General features: G+C 36.3%; 2 long non-coding RNA genes across 5 annotated transcripts in view; one reads left to right on the top strand and one right to left on the bottom strand.

Annotated features, from left to right (window-relative positions):
• Positions 1-17: 17 nt before the first annotated feature.
• On the top strand, positions 18-3,997 carry LOC147827600 (uncharacterized). 2 transcript variants are annotated; one of them, XR_015451932.1, is made up of 4 exons: positions 18-135; positions 351-490; positions 885-1,530; positions 3,783-3,997. It is a non-coding gene; the product is annotated as an uncharacterized LOC147827600 (long non-coding RNA). The 2 variants fall into 2 exon arrangements; XR_015451931.1 differs by having other exon boundaries at positions 351-1,530.
• Positions 3,998-7,623: 3,626 nt separating this feature from the next.
• The window catches only part of LOC110348426 (uncharacterized), a 23,429-nt gene continuing 16,960 nt past the window's right edge, over positions 7,624-14,092 (bottom strand). For 2 of the 3 annotated variants that reach the window (XR_002393660.2, XR_002393661.2), the window contains one exon: positions 7,624-10,890. This is a non-coding gene — a long non-coding RNA (uncharacterized LOC110348426). The remainder of the gene's footprint in view (positions 10,891-14,092) is intronic. The other variant, XR_002393659.2, reaches the window with a different exon arrangement.

Below are 14,092 nucleotides of genomic sequence, written 5' to 3'. Positions count from 1 at the left end.
AAGACTTGTAGGCGGGGCAGTCCTAAGGGAAAAGAGAGGTGAGAGTTGCTTATGAAAGGGATGTGATGTGGATCGGGGCCAGAAGGTGTCTAGGAGGAGGATCTAGTGTTTTCTCATGGATGAAATCACACACAAGTAAATGTAAAATTCACAACTCAGTTGCTCCAAGTTTTTCTCCATATACCAATTGGGAACACATTCATACCTCTGTGTGTGTGTGTGTGTGTGTGTGTGTGTGTGTGTGTGTGTGTGTGTGTGTTTATGGCCCTAGGGATTAAATCCAGGGTTTCACATTTTCACATTGAGCTACCTCCTCAACCTTTTTTTTTTTATTTTTTATTTTGAGACAGAGCCTAAGTTGACGAAACTGGAGTCAAACTTGTGACCCTCCTGCCTCAGCCTTCAAGACTGCTGGAATTACAGAGCTGTGCCACCATGCCTGGCTAAATCCACACGTTCAAACCAGTCATTCTCACAGAACTGCTTGCAAGTAGAATCCATAGTTGGAGCATTGACTGATTAAACATAGAATTAGAGCAAAGAAAGAGGATTTTTACAGGGAACACAGTCTGTAGAAATCTAACAAAAGGCAGTGAAACACTTTACAGTGATGTCCATGTTACTCAGATTCAAGAAAACCCCCCAGAAAACGCTGGGTTCCACATTGCTAACACACATCTCTATTAAGTCCTACTTCTAATATGCTACATGCTTTAGTTAAAAACTTTGAAATATACATTCATTTCATTAAGAAACGTTCAACTAATTTCTGTCTAAGGCCCTAAGATATTTTGTAGCACTCATTATGTGTTGCTTTGATTAGGTTAATGTGAAAAAAGGTCAGCCCTTAATACTTGATGTCAAGTATAATCTGTTGTGCCCAGATCGCGAAGTCCCCAAAGACCACCAAGGAGCCGATTCCGATGCAAACACACGAGGGTCATTTATTCAAGCTTGAGCAGAGGCTCCCAACCGTCACCGACGCAGCGGATCAGAATTGAGAGCCCCGAATTTCAAATTAGCGGGGTTTTTATAGAGGTTACAGCAAGGTTTGGAGATTTTTCACTTAGCAGTTACATGATTGGTTAACATTTAGCAAGCATGAAGTGTACATTTCTGATTGGCTAGGTTCATCGTGGGGGTTGAGGGGCGGTTACATGTAGGTTTTACGAGGGAAAGGAGGGACAAAGGTTAGTGGTCAACTGTCACGTACTGATGGTCAGCAGACACACTGACTATTAGTCACGACCATTACGTACTGACAGTCAGCACATCTACAGATTGTTCTATGGATAGGGGGCCCGGAACGTTCTTTTCCTAGGTACACAGAGGGTTGAGTAATTAACTTAGGAACTTTGCTTCGTTACAGATTGTGTCTTTTGTCCCAGAGCAGGCACATTTTAACCATTAATTTGTGAGGACAATAGAGACTAGGGGAATAGTGGATTTTAGCAAAATGGAGTCGCTTTGGTCTCACATAATCTATATCTACACTTCATATTTTATGAATTGATATGTGAATAACAACAGGTAAGCGCAATAGATTTACTAATTACCTATAATATAAATGTATATAATATGCAATTCACTCATCTAGCACTCAAGCCACGTCATTGCAATGCTCTTCATTGTGATCCTATATAAATCTCCTTAAACTTCCCTTTATTAATAAGATTTTGGAATTTTATTTATTCTTCATCTGCCCAAACTTCTGTAATAGGCACACCAGCATCAACATGAACAACTCATATAATAACTTAATCATGAAATTTGTGTACACTTTAATTGCAATAAGCTTAACACTGCTCTTAGCTTGTAGCATATATCTTGTCTTCAGAACTTTTCCACCTCAGATATATTAAATTTTAACAATCCACTCTCTGATCAGGACTTCTGATCTTCCCAGCTCCCTCAGGCCTTCACTTCTGCTTCAGCTACTCTTTAGTCACGGGGAAATTTAGTACATTTTCTTCATTTGCCCCTTTCCTGATCTGTCTTTCTTCCAAACCTGGCCTAGACATCACTGTTGATTATTTCAGTCAAGTCTGTTTGTATACTACAATATAACAGGAAAATTGCAACACTGATTTCAAAAATGAAATTAAAGTCACCAGTAATTATACTACAAAGCACTAGCCTGCATTAACTTCTGATGTGTAGCAGGCCTTTTCTATTGATATACGTACATTCACATGTTTTATTAGTAGTATGTGTTTGTGATACATAGTGATTACATTCAGCTTGGGTGTTTGCTACCTATACATATTGTATTTTGATCATTTTTTACTCCTTCCCCCTACCTCACCTTCTCCTCTCCCTCATTCTCCAGATCTTCTTCCCATCTCTAACAAGGTTACTTCCCTGTTTCTTAACATGGCTCCCTATTTTGCTCTGTTTATATTGGAGTCACTTACATTGGAGATACCATGATATTTCACCTTTTGTGCCTGATTTATTTCACTTAACATTAAGACTCAAGATCCATCCATTTTCCTAAAAATGACTTAAAATTATCCTTCTTTTAGCAGAGTATTATTCCATTGTATGCATATATACCAGATTTTCTTTATCCATTCAACTGTTGATGGGCATATTGCCCATATCAGTAATTTATATATTGTAAATTGTGCTGCTATAAGCGTGGGTATGCATGTGCTGTTGTAGAAGGATGACTTAGCTTTTCTGGGAAGATACTCAGGAGAAGTATATCTAGGTCAAATGGAATTTCTATATTTAGCTTTTTGAGGAATCCTCAAACTGATTTCCATAGTGGTTTGCACCAGTTTGCACTATCACCAACAATGCAGAAGTGTTCCTTTTACCCCGGAACCTTGCCAGCACTCTTTTTGAGTCCTTAATAATAGGTACTCTTACTGGAATAAGACAGAATAGTTGGAGTAAAGATAATGAGCAATTTTCATATATTTATTGGCTGTTTGTATTTCTTATTCTGTGAAATCTACACATACACATTTTTAAAAAGTACTTTAGTAATAAAACATACTTGTACTGTTTATTCTTTTTTTTTTTTTTTTCAGTACTGGGGTTGAACTCGGGTCCTTAAGCTTGAGCAGCAGGCGGCAAAACCACTGAGCTAAATCCCCGGCCCAATATTTATTCTTTTTTAACGAAAAATTTTTTTTGCTGTATTGGGAATTGACCCAGGGCCTTTACACTGCTTTACGTCCCCAGCTGTTTTTAATTTTTTATTCTGAGACAGGGTCTTGCTGAGTTACTAAATGGCCCAGGCTGGGCTGGAACTTGCAATATTCCTGCCTCAGTTTTCCAGAGTGTGGGGATTACAGAAGTGTGCCACCACCCCCAGCTTGTTGCTTATTTTAAGCACCATTTGGAATCAAAATTTGACAGGCTATAAAGAATGAGAAATGAGACATTTATAGCTAAATGGATGCACATTGAGGGCATACTCTTAAGTGAAATAAATAGGACACATGTGTAAATACCGAATAGTTTCTCTGGTGTAAAAAACTAAAAGTGTAAATAAGGATCAAAATGTATAATTGATAATCTGAAATAAGAAGAAAAGGTCTAAAGGGGTAGGGGAAATGGGAGGAGTAGGGGAAAGGAAAGAAAGGAAAAGAAAAAATATGAGAAAAGGAAATGGTAACAAAGTCTTTGTAAATAGGAAGGGCAGAGGAATGGGGGAAAAATACGAATCAATATACATTATGTAAAGGTACAAGATCCCAATAATGAATGTAACTATATTGTGTACCTAAAATGTACCAATAAACTTAATGAAATTTTTTTTAAATTGACAGGCTGGACAAGGCAATGCAGTGCTATAATCCCAGCACTCTGGGCAGCCGAGGAAGGGGATAGTATGCTCCAGTAGAGCCTGGACAGTTTATCAAAAGCCTGCCTCAAAAAAGTTTACAAGAGAGAAAAAAATTTAAAAGTCTGGAGATGTAACTCAGTGCAAAGGACCTGCATCTAAGCCTCAGCACCACAAGAAAAAATAAATTGACAGAATGTTTACAACAGAAGTCTGGGTTTTTTTGTAATTTCATTTTGTTTAAATAGAACATAACATCATCATTAGTCTTGTATACTGATTTTCATGGGTACCTATTATCTTTTCATTATTACTACATTCCCATTTTCAAACTACATATTACTATTTTAAAAGGAAAATCTCCTCTCTGAAAAAAGCCATTTCATAGTCCTCCCCCTCATCTTGCTTAGATCGGTACAAACATTAAAATAATTTAGATTTAGGAAACCCAAGAGTTGAAAGCTTACATGGTAAAACACCAAAATATAATCAGAATTTTTTAGAGGCTTGTTTGTTTGCTTTTAAATACAAGAGAACACATGACCAGTAGTCTTGAAATATTTTTAGCAGTATTTATTTTGTACAGTACAAAGCTTGAACAAGACCAACACATAAAATATATGAAATGGGCTCCTTCAGTTCAAGGCAGACACAACCTTATTGACATCCACCTGCCCTTGTGTTGGTCCTTGAAGTGCAGTTACAAATGCTTAGGCACTTGGAGAGCAGAGTACAGAACAAATATTTATGATTTAAACCCTTCAATGACATGGTATCAGAAACAGGTAACTCTCAGAAAGTGTTAAAAATTATCACTGTTTTATTTTTAATGATAAAGTATTTTACAATATAATTTTGTTTACATGTACCTTAATCAGTATAATTTCTGAATATTTATGAAGAATTTCATTTTTGAAAGAAAAGGCTTTGCCTAGAACTCAACAAATAACTCAAAATTTATATAATATTAATTTATTTAGCACTTCCTTTCACTCTGAATCCTATACTACTTTGGATACTAAATTTTTATTTTATGCTTAAAAAATTGGAAATGGTAACACCTTCAATTAGATTCTTTTCAATATTTCACCAAATTTAGATGCTACAAAACCCAAGCCTAAATTTTATTCATTACAGACTGAAGATAAATTTATCCAGCTAAAAAGTTTCTACAAGTCGAGATTTTATAAACTGGAATTAAAGAATTTAGAAAACAAATCCATACAATAATCTCTCTTAATTTTCTCCACACTTCCTTTGCTTGTGAGGGTAAAATTTAACACCTTCCACTGTGCAGTTTTTGTTAAGAATTGTCATTTTCCAAAAGCTTGAAAACTTGGAGATTGTGGTGTTCTCTCATTAAACATTTTCATCAAAGATTTCAAGCTGATTTTGAATAAAGCAAAAAAACAAATTGGAGAATCTGTTTGAAAATAAAGTCTAAATTTGGAATGCGAAGGGTGATTTACAAAACAGTTTACAAATTCACAAAACAGGTCTTCAGAGCCTCAGGGAGTTCTAAGCGTCTTGACTGATGCGTAGTGGAGGGAAAGTTCATACTTTCTGAAGTAAGTTTTTTAAATCAGTGTTCATTCTGCCCCTCTCCAGGCAAACCAGGACGTACGACCAAGAGCCACCACTCTCTCTCTGAAGTTCTCTTCTTGTTCTTTGCTCATCTTTCGGGTTCCATTATCTAGTTTCTTCCTCTGTCTCTTAAGCGTTTGTCGTCCCCTAATCTTTGTCACGTTCTTTTACTACTCAGCACGCTAACCTCTTTCACATCTATAATTTCACTAAAATATTTCGGAGTAGACCACATGTCTGTGCTAATTTCTGGAAATACCAAAAAAAGGAACCTGATTTGCATCCTCAAGTGGCTTATAGTTCAGTGGAAAATTTAGACAATCTGTTAGACCTCATATATGTTCCTGCAATACAAGTAAATACAGGATTGTTGGGGGATAAGTACAAGATTTGCCAAATCAAAATCAGAAAAAAAAGAGGTTTAGGGTCAAGGAAGACGTTCTGCCAAAGAAGCTTGGAAGAAGAATAAGAATTATTGGGTAAAGTGTAGGGAAGGTTTCCAGGTAGAGGAAGGTACATGTCACATTACACAGATGTAATAATTCAGCATGAATGGGGTTTACAGAAATGAAATAGTGAGAGATGATGTCTATATAAGAGATGAATAGGAGTTTGAAGCTTTATGCTGAAAGCTATGATGAGGCTTAAAACAATTTTCAGTGGAATATCATCATCAGATTGTATTGTGGAAAATCAAACTAGGAATAATGGGAGAGTGTTTTGGATCGGACAAAATGTAATAGTTGAGGAACCCAGAAAAAAAATAGAGACTTAATCTAAATCAGTACAAGTGATATTGGAGAAAAGAGGAGGAATTTGGAAGGCATTATAAGGAAATATAATGTAAAGGAAAACTTAATATGGGGTGAGGAAAATAGAGAAACTATGGGTGAGTCCACTGTTTCTCACTTGGTTAACTGGAGTTCAGTAAGATTAAGGTTTAGGAGAGAAATATGGGCAGAGATATATATGCTGGGAGCTCATATGGAAGATAGGAAATGAGATTAACCGAGAAAAGTCTATAGAGTAAGAATAATAAGACAAATGGATCCTAGAGGGACATCAAAATTTATGTAGTGAACAGAGCAAGAAAAGTGTTCTAAGACAGCTAAGCATTCAGAGACTTAGGAAATACCTGGAATGCAAAATTCATGGAAATTGAGAGGAATTGAAGATGATGGGAGTAATAAAAAAATCTGTTAGTCATTAAGTCATGTAAGAAGTCAGAAGCATACATTGATTTAATAACAAAAGTAGCATTAGAATCTTAACAAGAGGAGTATCAGTGATGAGCAGAAGTCAGTTTGTATGGATTGAAGAATTGAAGAGGGTATAGTGTAAACATAGATAGAAAACATCATGTTAGATTTGCAGAAAAGAGAGGGTAAGGGATAAAAAGAAATATAGGATTAATAGGTAGAATTTGTTTAATATTTTCAGAAGGTAACTGGATTGTGTTTACCTGCTGAGGAACATCCAGGAGAAAAATTTTGAACATATAAAGGGAAGGTGGTCATTAAGAAGAAAAAAAAAGAAGGCAAACTTCAGATCCATATGCTTAGACAGAAAAGGGGTTTCCTGATAGGCGATTAAAAAACCAAAGGAAGGGCTGAGTGCTATTGTGGGTTGAGTTGCATGCTCCCAAAATACGTGGTGAAGGCCCAAATCTCTGTATCTGTGAATGTGAACTTGTGTAGGCTCTTTGCAGATGATGTGATCAATTAAAACATAGTTTCAACTGGATTGGTGAGGTCCCTAATCCACTCAGATCTGTATAAGAGGAAAACTGAGACACATGCTCACAGGCGCTAAGGGACAGGACCGTGGGAACATAAGGATGATAGTGAAGTGATGAATCTACAACAAAAGAGCGCCAAGGACTGTCAGCAACCAGAGCAGAGGCATGGGACAGATCTTCCCTCAGAAAGAGCCAACCTTGCGGCCACTTGATTTCTGATGTCTGTCCTCCGTAATTGTGAAAGAACAAATTTCTCCTTTGTAGCCAACCAGACTGATAATTTGTGATGACAGCCCTCAAAATAACATGGGCAAAGAATCCACTAAGTGTGTGGGAGTTTCCTGTTAAGTTTCTTCATAGTTGCCTATCATGCACGAAGCCCTGGGTTTGATTCCCAGCAACACAAAAAAAAATCAAAGCAAAACAAAATGAAACAAAAAACAAAAAAGAAAAAAATACCACAACAGTTTGATAAAGAAAAAAATATGAGCTCTGTTCAAACATTTGAATTTACAATTATCCTGGAAATTTCAATTATATTCACCAAGTAGACCAGAGATTCAAGCCTGGTGTCTCACTATTAACAGAAATAAGTGACAAATGTTTGAGGAGGTAGGTATGTTTAACCTGGTTTTAAAATGATACAATGTACATGTATACCAAAATATATTTTGGGTAGCTCCAAAATATGTACAGTGTATTGACTGATTGGTCGGTTCATTTGCAATACTAAGAATTGAATTATGGGTCTTTCCACTGAGTTACATCCCCAGCCATTTTTAATTTTTAATTTTTTTTGGTTCATTCTTTATTTTAAATTTTACTTTAATGGTACATTTTAGGTATACAACATAATGACATTCATCATTGGAAATTTGCACCTTTACATAATCTCTCTTGGTTCTTAATTTTTCCCCTTCCCGTGCCCTCCCTATTTACAAAGGCTTTGTTTCCATTTTTTCATTTTCTCATATTAATCCCATTCCCTTCTGCAATTTCCCCTGCTCCTCCCACTTCCCCTTCCCCTTCGCCTCTTTTCTTCCTATTTCACATTATCTGTTATACCTTTTAGTCCTTATTTACACTTTCAGTTTCTCACACTAGAGAAACTCTTTGGTATTTACACAGTGTGTCCTGTTTATTTCACTTAAGAGTATCGCCTCAATGTGCATCCATTTAGCAATAAATGTCTCTAATTTCTCATTTTTTATGGCTGAGTAGTACTCCATTTTATTTAAAAAAACACATTTTCTTTATCCAGTCTTCAGTTGATGGGCATTTGGGCTGCTTCCAAGTTTTAACTATCACAAATTATGCTGCTATAAACATGGGTGCACATATATCACTGTGGTGATTTTGAGAAATTGTCTCCCTAAGTCACTAATTCACCGATACTGGGCTCAAGATAGCAATTCTCCTGCCTTAGCCTCCCAGAGTGCTGGGGTTATGGGGAGGTACTGTCACACCCAGCTTCTATTTTTATGTATCAATTAAAAATAAATTTAAACAGAAAGATGCAATGTAGGAGACAAAGGGTTTCTAATCTGTGTTTTATTAGTACGCCCTTGTGATACATAGCCAATGCACTCATCGTGGAGAGCCGGTACATACACGTATTGCATCTTGGTCCTCTTTATTCCCCTTTCACTCCTGCCCCGCCATCCTCATATACTTTCCCATCCTTGCAAAGGACCAGCTGTTTGCTTCATTGACCCTTTGTATTTTTGTCTCAATTTCATTAATTTCTGTTGTTTTTTATACTTCATTTCTACTAGTTCCAGATTTTTATTGTTCTCATTTTTTAAGACGTTGAAGTGTATCATTAGGTTATTCACTTGGGATTATTCTACTTTATTGTGTGTGCATTGAGCGCTATAAACTCCTCTTGGAACTGCTTTCATTGTGTACCATAGGCTTTGGTATGTTGTACTTCCACTGAAGTTTGATTGTAGGAACTTTTTTTTTCCCTGAGTTCGTCTGTGAGCCATGACTATTTAATAACATATTGTTCTATTTCCATGTGTTTATATAATTTCTGTGGCTTCTTCTGCTGTTTATTTCTATCGTCTTTCCACTATGATCCAACAGTATGGAGAGAATTATTTCAGTTCTTTTGGTTGCACCCATAGCCAAATGAAAGATTGAAAAGAGGATTTTCTGATTGGTTCTACAAATGATTGGCACTTTCTGATTGACACACAGTGCTCAGCCATAAGACTGATGTCATTTTGGGTCCCATGTTCTGTGCACGTCCCCTCTTTTTAGGAAACATCTCACTCAACCTGCTAACCATAGGTCTTTATGACCTTTAACACATTCCATCCAGTTGGTTGTTTTCCCTGGTCCTAATATCTGACCTCAAAAACTCCTTTTCTAACTTCCACTGTGTCATCTACTTCATCCTCTTTCTTGTCATCAGCTGTTGGATCTTGCTTGCATGGTGTCAACACTTTTAGGATATCACTGAGTTTAAAATTTACTACATCCACCTTTTCTGTTTCTGACACTCTGTCCTAGTTAGATTCTGTCTCCCTGTAACGTGTCCTTGAGTTTGGTTGTGTGTTGGTGTTCTCACTCCTCTATCAATCTTTTCAGTATCATATTTGAGGTTCGTCCTAGTGTTCAACCTTCCTCTGAGGTTTAATCCCCAGCACCACACAGAGAGAAAATGAATCATAGTAATACTGATGACACAAAGAGAAACCAGACATTGGCAAATAGCAAACCAAGAAAAAGCAACGACTTTGCAACCATATATCATCAATAGAAAATAAATCAGTAATAATATTAGAGTCAAAGACAAACCAGATTTTTTTTTGAGTTTTGCTTTTCATTTTACATTTTGTTAAAATTTGGATATAAGCCATTCCCCAGTGGGTACATATTTCAAAACAACATGTTGTACATGATACAGTTTTTGTCAATTAAAAATAAGTCAGTGAAGGGCCGGGGATTTAGCTCAGTGGCTCCACCACCTTCCTTGCAAGCCCAAGTTCCCAAATTCGATTTCCTCTTTGGTTTAATTCTCCGTATAAAACTTCACCAGATGGCTGGCACCAGGAAGACTACATGATCAAGTAAAGTTGATGGTGAATGTGTAGATCAGATCTGGGACCAGTGCTGAGAGGGTTTTTAGAGAATTTAGTCCATAATCAGCTGGCTCCAAGGCAGGAAGACATGGTGGAAAGGTCTGAGAAAAACTTCATATCATGGTGATCAGGAAGCAGAGAGGCAAACCAGATATTGACATATCATAAGAACCAATAAAAGCCTTTTATCTTTTGTGGCCATCTTCCTCTCAGTCACTGGGGTAGGGTGACCCCAGAGATGCTGAAAGGTAGTTGTTTTGTGACTTTTGATTCCCAGAGTAGCTCAGTCTTCAAAAACAAACCCCTTCCCAAATGGTTTCTGATTAGTCATTCCCAAGTATGGTGTGTGCTGATGTGCATTTCTTCTCCAACTCTAACCTGCCATGGCAAATCACTTTCACAGTAAAATCTCACATTGAATTTGCAGTTTACAATAACTGTGGACTTTTTGTGGGTTAGAAGTGTGGATCTGTTATTTCTCCTTGGGGGTGCTCACCCTCTCCAGAGGGTTTGTGCAGAAAGGAACTCCTCCCAGGGAGCCAGGATTAACGTTCCAGACTGTTTCATTCTTTCCGATTTCTCTGTGGTTTCCAGTTTTCCTTCAGCTCTTTCTTGATTCCCGGAGCTCTACTTCTTTTTCTCTTCACCAAAGTGTTGTTTTCCAGGTGTCTTGATTGTAGGTCCTGCAGAGGCGATATTTTGGTGCCAAGCTTTACTCTGCCATTTTTAATCTCTGAGATAAAGGTTTTGATGTGAGATAACTGAAAATTTAAACTCAGTAAGTGAAATATGTGGATAAGATAAAATTACTAAACTTTCTTGGGAAGTTCAGAGTTGGAGAAAGTGGGAAATTGATGGCTTGGCCAGTTTACTAAGCTTCCTGTTTTCTTAAGATCAGTTGATGTGAATCTAGTAACTGAAGTCTGCACCAAAATAAATAAATTTTTCAAAAGCTGATAAGCAGGCTCTACTTGATTCCATTCTCAGTGTAGTACATAAGATATTAGCACTAGAAGACCCCTTATTGGTCATTTGCATCCAACATTCTGTTTTATCAATAGGTGGATGTTAAGGAAGGTATGCTCTGGGATGGGCTATGGAAAGTTTGGATTAAAAGGATTAAAATTGCTAGTCCTGTACTGCACAAAATTTTAGTGTAGGGTGAGAGGAGGATCTATATTTTCTAACTTCCTTTTCAAAATTTTTTTTCATATTCCACAGGGGGAAAATATCCAATTTCACTTTGTTGAAACTAGAACCAAAAAAAGTCCTGTGTTCTAATATGAACTGGTACACTAGCGATTATTTTGACAAAATACTTTAATTAGGAAAAAATTAATTAGAAAATTTTTATATTTGTTTGAGGGAGGGTAATGTGTAATATCTGGCTTAAGCCTGTGTGTGATGCTGAACAACAGAATCATTGCCTGAGACCAAGACTCGTAGCCTCACTTCTCCAACCGTATCCTAGAAAGTAGGAAGGCATTGTCATTCAAGATGTGATTTGTTCATAATGTAACTGGTACTCTCCTGTAACAATTAGTGATCAAAAAGGTTGTTCAAGTGAATAGTTTAATCTCCATCATTATTTCTTATTGATTTTCATTGCAAATTATTTTGTCCAATGACAGTAATCCCTAATCCCCTCAGCCTGGATGATCAGATATTCAAAAATAAGGGAGTTTAAATTAATAATGTTTTACTCTACTCTTTCTTCAATATATTTTATAGTCAGTTACTCTTTTTTCCTCTCAAGTGATTTGTAATGGAAATGAAAAAATCTGAGAAGTCACAAGGTAGATTCTGACCTCTTAAATTAACTTCATTTATACAGCTGTAACTACAGGAAAGAGCAGACTTTCTTGCTTTGGGGGTGAAAATAATCTCAATTTGAAATGTCAGTTGCCTTAGGCAAGCACATCACATTGAGTTGTATTTAAAGATAGCTCAAAGCTAGCTTCACACAGAATTATAATAGGAAAGGCATTGAAGTCACCTCTTTTCATCTGTAGTAGAAAAGGAGAGTCAGTATTACTTACAGTTGGAAACAATGATTCATGGATATATAACAGTCCACTAATTTTACATCTATATAACAATTTTTCTCTCTACAAAAAGTATAGTTATCTAATTACTGATATAAATTGGTATGACATCAGTGTAACTATAAATGAATGTGATGAAAATGGAGAAAATTTTAATTTAGTATTTATTTGTTTTGGCAATAATTAACATTTGTAGTTAACAATTATTTAAGGGGGGTAAGACCAAAGCTTTTGGAAGTCTAAAATTATAAATTGTGAACATAAGTAAAGCCATCTCAGAAAAAATATATAGTTTTAAAGAGAGATCTCTTTTTACAACTATTTTAGGTAGATTTAGTACCTTTCCCACATTAGGCAAGTTAAACCTCCTCATAGCAAGTTCTTTATAACACTGACAGGGTTCAGGACATACCACTGTAAAGTATGGCCCCAAAAGATGGGTGAAGGGAAGCAGTGTGCCCACTGACCTTCCCCTTAGCCATCTTTTCTAAAGCATGCCATAAAGCCTGGGCAGGACACTCTCTGACATCCTCCTCCCATCTTCCCTAGAATGACAGGTCTCTTGTTGTACACACAGAACACATAGACCTCGCTGAGTTGCTCTTTATCAGCACTGGACTGTAATGTATATGTGCTGCCGAAGCGAGCACTACACTAGACTGTAATGTTTTGTGCTCCAATCGCACTTCTTTCTGTGGAACTATTCATAAAAATACAACAGATTTCCCTGACTCTTTGACTCTTCATTTCTGAAGGCTCCTTTGTTACATAAAATTTATATTAAATGAATGTGTATGATTTTCTCTTGTTATTCCTGTGGGATTCTCAGCCATGAATTGTGTAACGGGTGAGGAAAGATATTACTATTTTTGTCCTACAACACATATATTGCCTTAAATTATTCACTAAATGTTTCTTATTCCAAAAGGGGAATCAAAACAACAAATAGAGACAATTTAGAAAAGAACAAGAATATGTCAAATTAAAAAAATTATAGATTAAGTGACACTCAAAGGAAAAAGTAAAACCCCACATATTTTTACTAAATTGAACTATAAGGATAATAAAAGAAGGAAAAATTAGCAGTCAAAAAGCTGTTAAAAATTAAGGCAAAAAGAAAAAGAAAACAATATTAGTGAAATCAGAAATCAAAGTATGAGTGAAATAAAACATTAGAATTTTTTTTAATGCTCCAGACCTCTTTTAGTTTCCATTTTCTGCCTCAAGGTATTTTCATAAACTATTTCCTCAATGTGGAAAAATATTCCTTTCTCCTTTCATCTAAATAATACTTTCTCATTCTTTAGAGTCCTGGCTTAAACAGTATTTTTTAGAGGGGTTTCCTTGATATTCATATGAATTCTTTCTTGCACCTTGGACTCACAGTGCTGTAACTTTTTCACACCCTGACAGTAAGCCCCTTGGAGCAAGGACCACATCTGTCCAGTTCACCACTGTCCCTGTCAAGCCCATCTGAGGGCTCTGTAAATAACAGGGCCTTGGATTTGTATTGAATGAATGCATGAGTGAAAAAATGAATGGAAGAAGTAGTCTTGGAAGTAAATACAATAAAAAAATTTTGAATCCACAAATTAAAAAAGAACCAAAGTACACAAAGAACAAGAAAAGGAAATAACAGATGTAAACTAGATTTTCTATATTGTCAGAAAAATATTTTCTACATTGCTATAGGTAGCCCACTATAATAATTTTTAAAATCTCATTAAAATCAATAATTTTGAGAGGCATGCCATTCCATTGGTAATTACGTGGAGATCCTGGGGAGCAGCTGTGTGGTCCAGACCTGTGCAGTTGTGAGTGGATCCCAGCCAGGGGTCTA

This window comes from Heterocephalus glaber, unplaced genomic scaffold, assembly GCF_053883595.1.
Source record: "Heterocephalus glaber isolate CG9 unplaced genomic scaffold, H.glaber_assembly_v1.0 deba00001442, whole genome shotgun sequence".
Taxonomy (NCBI): Eukaryota; Metazoa; Chordata; class Mammalia; order Rodentia; family Bathyergidae; genus Heterocephalus; species Heterocephalus glaber.
Note: the sequence above shows the minus strand (reverse complement) of the source record. Positions and strands in the feature narration are given on the sequence as shown.